This window comes from Prunus dulcis, chromosome 1 (assembly GCF_902201215.1).
Source record: "Prunus dulcis chromosome 1, ALMONDv2, whole genome shotgun sequence".
Lineage (NCBI taxonomy): Eukaryota > Viridiplantae > Streptophyta > Magnoliopsida > Rosales > Rosaceae > Prunus > Prunus dulcis.
In genome coordinates this window covers 12,047,950-12,053,552 of record NC_047650.1, presented here as the reverse complement: position 1 = coordinate 12,053,552, position 5,603 = coordinate 12,047,950, and the positions used below count along the sequence as shown (strand labels likewise).

Below are 5,603 nucleotides of genomic sequence, written 5' to 3'. Positions count from 1 at the left end.
AAAGGAGAGTTTAGGGATTGATTTTCATATGAGAGCGGCAAATGTCTTTAGCTTATTGGTAGGAAAGAAGAGGATATCTAGGAAGCCAGCCTAGCCAGGCCACTTAAAAGCTCTTATTAGGGTTAATTACAAATCGAAGACCTATAACTTCAGTTAATTTGAACTTGAAGACCTACCGAGTGCCACGCTACAAAATATCAGTTAAGTTGATAGTTAAATAGAAGGCGTGTAATAATTTGTAATTTTAAGCTTATCTTTACTTGTTATTGAGTGCTCCGAACTAGACGACTATAATTGACTTTTTTTCTTCTCTTTATGTGCAAACTACTTTTAACAAGCGATATCTTTGGTGAAGGTCCACGATTATGTGAAATGAGACAAGATGCTAGCCACAAGACAAGATGGGTTGTGAAAGTAGAAGTATTCCTTGTCATTTTCACTGTCTTGTTATCCTTGATCGATTATTAAAGGAGGGGAAAAAAATCAAGTTTGATTGGAATGGGAAATAATTCCGATTGTCTTTAACGAAGCCTAGCACCGTCCATTCAACTCATACGTTAATTCGTACTAAGCAAGGACAAAAGAAAGATCAAACTTTTCATCAAACGTCGTCGTTGTGATTGGGAATGTATGGTATAACATGATATGCGAGAACAGGCAAAGGTTACAGCTAGCTAACTCTCTTTAGAATCGACCAAAAGAAAAGCCAACTCTTTAGAATCTTTAGTTGTCTTCTAGTCGGATACACATGAAAAGGGACAGTCCACTCTACGGTATTGTGGAGGTTGTAATTTCTATCATAGACATGCTATTGCTGTCACAATTAATCTTCTGGGTGCCTTCCATATTTAACGGTTTCTGTCCATTTTATCAATGAACAAGTTTTGTTTGAACTTGCAAGTTGCAAGTACAATGAACCACAATATATGTTTGATTTGAGTGTTTGAAAGATCACTTGAATCATACTACTTAAGTGTTGCTTACCTCTTTAAACACCGAAAAGATAGATATACGAGTAAACTAACAGTTAGTTGGTCGAACTTGGCTTGAGTTATAACACGTATGATCTTCAATTGTCTTTCTTTCTTCCTTCACTTTCTTGATTAAGTGGTAGGCCTAAAAAAAACAAAATATCATATCCATTGTCCTTTAAAGTACTAGACAATTACTAGTGAACCATGCATGCACACTCTTCCAATAATTTCTAAGCATTGCACATGCGAAGAAATGGGCACTTTTCGATTGAAAATGCAATGCCAACCGCAAGTTCCTATGGTCAAATTAAGATATAAAGCTTCAGATGCAAACAAAAAACAATTGCAAGTGTACGTCTACAAAGAAATGGAAAAGCTGCCAAGAATGCTGTCCTGGTCAACTTGAATTAATCAAACCCTCTTGCACTAGTCTTTTAGTTCTTCTTGGCAACTTGTTTCTACTTCTTTTTCAATGCGCAGTTTCTTGGAAACTTTGGTCATTTGTCTGGTCTTCGTTTTGTCTGCTGGCGGTGGTATTTGTTTTTAGGGCTTGAGCAACAGTTTCTTGTAGTCTTGTTAGTATTTTTAGAATTTGGGGGGGTTGAGCTCACTGCTGTCGTTAGCAGGTGATGTGCAAGCTTGAGTACAACTCAGAAACGCGTAGCCACGATCGAATGAGAGAGAGAAAGAGAGAGCAAAACACGGTTTTGGCGAGGGATGTCGGGATTTTCATAACCACTTCTATATATATCTATTTATATATCTTAATCTTTTGCATAGCTCATTGGTCATGCTCAATACCTATTAATCTTGGTTCAATAATTGTTGAAAGATACATATAACTAGTGATGCCATTGAGTATTATACAAACAAACAAAGACCGGTCGTGAGATTCACGAATTCCTTTTTTTGTTAGACGGTTTGTCTTGTTTTTTATTCGAATGTTTGGTTCAAATTCACAATTTAACAATATATAAGGATTGTGTGAAAACACAAGTGTTATAACAACATTACCCTACTTCAATAAAAAATGAATCTCGTATATATTATTCTCGCCTCATGGCAAACATCTTAGAGAAAATGAAAAGAAAGCATCTATATTTCTTAAGTAGATTCGTACGTAATCATAATTAAGAACCATGGTGAAAGTGATTAAAGGTCAATCCTCACGGGTAGAGATATACATATTTATATATTACGGCTCCAAAGTCCAAAGATGAGAATGAAAAGTCAACTAATTGCTGCATATATATATATTCGTCTGATCCAATATATGGGGGAGGTGAGAGGTTGAGATTCTTGTAAGTGGGTCTGCTCTATCTGGAAGCTCAACACAGAGGACGAAATCACACACCAATTTGGATGAATTCAAATTCAATATTTGATGATAAAAAATCTATTAAAAAAAATAACAAGAAAATCTTTTGCTTGTGCACTAACTAGATTTGATATAAGCTTAGACTAGATTGTCATCTGAAATCCGAGAGAGGCAGTCATTTGAAATGATCTCAAATAGATTTGATCCCAATGTTTATGGGATATTTGAGTTCTCTCAAATCATCATCACGTCGTGCTAAGTTTAGACTAGATTATCTGAAATCTCAAATAGATTTGACCCCAATATTTATGGGGGATTTGAGTTGAGCTTCTTGGCATTCTGAATACATTATAATTAAGGTGATAAATTTTTATTAACCACAACAATTTTTAAATCCCAAACACAAGATGCACATGCAGTCCATACACTAAACAAACAAAACCTGCTTTTTAATTTGTTGGTGTGTTTCAATTTCAACTATTTTATCTTATCCAGATAAGAATATTCTTGACAAGATGGTTAATAAGAATTTTCAGTACGTTCTATCTATTATTATTCTTTTCAAGTTGGCTAGTATCAAAATTTATCTTCAAGGGTTTATTATTCCATGAGATAGAAGAATAAAAAAAAAAGTATATTTGAAAAATTTTAATTATTTTTATATAGCTTTACCGATGTCCCTCGATAAATTGTTAATTTACTATTATTCTTTAGAAATGCAGCAAAAGCTATATAGAAGAAACAATTTATATATCACTTTCACAATTATGGTATAATTCAAGGGACAAAACCTCATATTAACCTATATAGTAACTTAATGTACATAGTTTTTATCTTTCTTATTTTGTTGAATCTGGAAATCGGTTAAGCTATATAAAAGTAAAAGCTATATAAAAGCAAAAGTTATATAAATGCAGCAAAAGCATAAAAAAAGGCTTATTCTAAAATTGAAAATTGAGTGGTTGAGAAATAGGAAAGGAACAGATGTAAAAATCAATCAAATGGGGACATCTGCGTTGGACCTCCCTTATATGGCGCGTGTACAAGCCCTTGGAGCCTTTCCAGCGCGGAGCCCAAGTCTTGGGCGGTGGGGGGAGAGGGTTGCGCGAAAATTCGTTTTCAGTGAGGTGCCTAAGCCCAGACTGGGAGTGGGACTCACGACGACGGGCTGGTCCGAGGGTCAGTTTCGCCCGAGCTCGAGCCCGATGGCTGATGACATTAGGCGATGTGTCAGTGCGACGTCATCGCGCGAGTTTAAATTTTGCGCGCCAACCGTAAAAAAAATTTAAACTCACGTGCGCTGATGTCAGCCTTGCGCAAGCTCCAACGGGTAGAAGACAGGTGTCAAGGCCTGGGCGCTCTAATTTCCTTTTCCTCCTCCACTCCAACAGCTGACATTTTTTTGGCAATAAAATTATGAAAAAAAAATCGAATTTTTTTTTTTAAAAATACCAAAAAATTCTGAATTTTTTTTCTTCTATAAATACATATCAATATCCTTCACTTTCAATACCAATCCTCATACATTTTCTTATACTTCTACTATTATTCACTCTTTACTCATCATTTGCCTCTCTTTCAAATTGTATTTTTATTTCTTATCTTTATAGCCTCTTCTATCGAAACCGGAGGGGCGTGGAGCATCATTGAAGATGTTTCCTTGTGTGAGCCTTGGCTCCAAATTTGTCATTATCCGTGTCAGGCAATGAGATGAAATTTTTTTATATGTGGAAAAAAATTCATGCCGAATTTTCTGAAAAAATTCCGGGGTCAACTCGTACCAAAATGGCATTGTCTAGTAGGTGGAAAATTCTCAATAAAGAGTTGGCAAAATGGAGAGATGCCTTGGCAAAAACGATGGACAACCATAGAAGCGGGGAAAATCTTACTAACGAGGTAAGTATTTTGTAATTTTCATTTTATTAAGTTTAATGTCCTAATATATATATATATATGTATATATATATATTCCTAATGTTTATTGCATTTTCAATATTTTGTTAATATTTCTTGCATTTTCAATTGTTTCTGAATATTTCTTACACTTCCGATATATTTGTAAGGTTAATTGCATTTCCATTATTTTTTTTTTGTTACTTGCATATCCAATATATTTTAAATATTTCTTGCATTTCCATTATTATTTTTTTAATAGATGATTCAAGCACAGATGTTGTTTGGTGCAATTGGGCAAGGCAAAAAAAGTTTCAACCATCATGAATGTTGGGAGGTGGTGAAAAATTGCAAACGCTTCATAATTATTCCCACGGGTCCCGCCGTTATGTTAAGCGAGACACCACTCCATGATTCAATGACATCGGATTCACCTCTCGATTCCCCTATGAGTCAAGACTCACCCATCGAAAAGGAGCCGAGGCCCATTGGCCGAAAGGCCGCGAAGGCAAAGAAAGCGGGTAATTCAAGCAATAATAATTCAAAGTTTTTGGAGGAAATTGCAAGGCAAAACGGCATAAGAATTGAAATGGAGCAGAAACGCCAGGATAACGAGTTGGCCCTTCAAGCCGAGTATGCACGAGAAAGGGAGTATTTGCGCAAAAAAGATATGGACAAGACAGATCGGGAAACCATGGCGATGGATACAAGTCATATGTCCCCTGAAACAAAACAATTTTGGAAGCTAGAACGAAGGGATGTTATGAGAAGAAGACTTTTTCGGGATGATGGGCCTAGCAACACGGATTGGTTAAATGATGGAAACCATTAAATTAGTTAGCATACCTTTTATGTATTTGTATTTTTCATGTTTTCTATTAAAGTTGTTGTAATTCATGTATTTTATTTTAGTAGTAGTAATTCTTAATGACTTGTATTGGCTTTCTTTATTTAATAAACAAAGCATTCAATAAAATACCTTTTTATTCAACATATTCCATACATCAAACAAAACATAATTAAAATAAAAAAAACTACAAACAAGGCACAATAATAATAACAAACCACAACCAAACCATAATAAATAAAAAACAACACAACCAAACCATAACTAAATAAAACATAACCAAAGCATCTATGCTTCATCATTCATCTTCATTGCCTTTCACCGCCCATAGATGCTCCATCAAGTGAACTTGACGCATTTCATGAATATACAAAGATTGCATCTCTGTATATCGATCTATCATTCGGGTCATGAAATGACCATCCATCACCAACGGTTCCGGCTCAAACGGTTCTCCACTTGGCCCCATGGGCCTTTCATAAATCCGTGTCAAGGCCGTGTTCATTGGATCCGGTTCGTAGACCTCTAAAGCATCATAATCATACTCATCCTCCACAATCATATTATGGAG

The 5,603-nt window shown here is 35.4% G+C and overlaps 1 protein-coding gene across 1 annotated transcript in view; it reads right to left on the bottom strand.

Annotated features, from left to right (window-relative positions):
• LOC117613981 (zinc finger MYM-type protein 1-like) overlaps positions 1-5,603 on the bottom strand; it is a 14,340-nt gene that overhangs the window by 852 nt on the left and 7,885 nt on the right. The gene's annotated exons all lie outside the window — the stretch shown is intronic.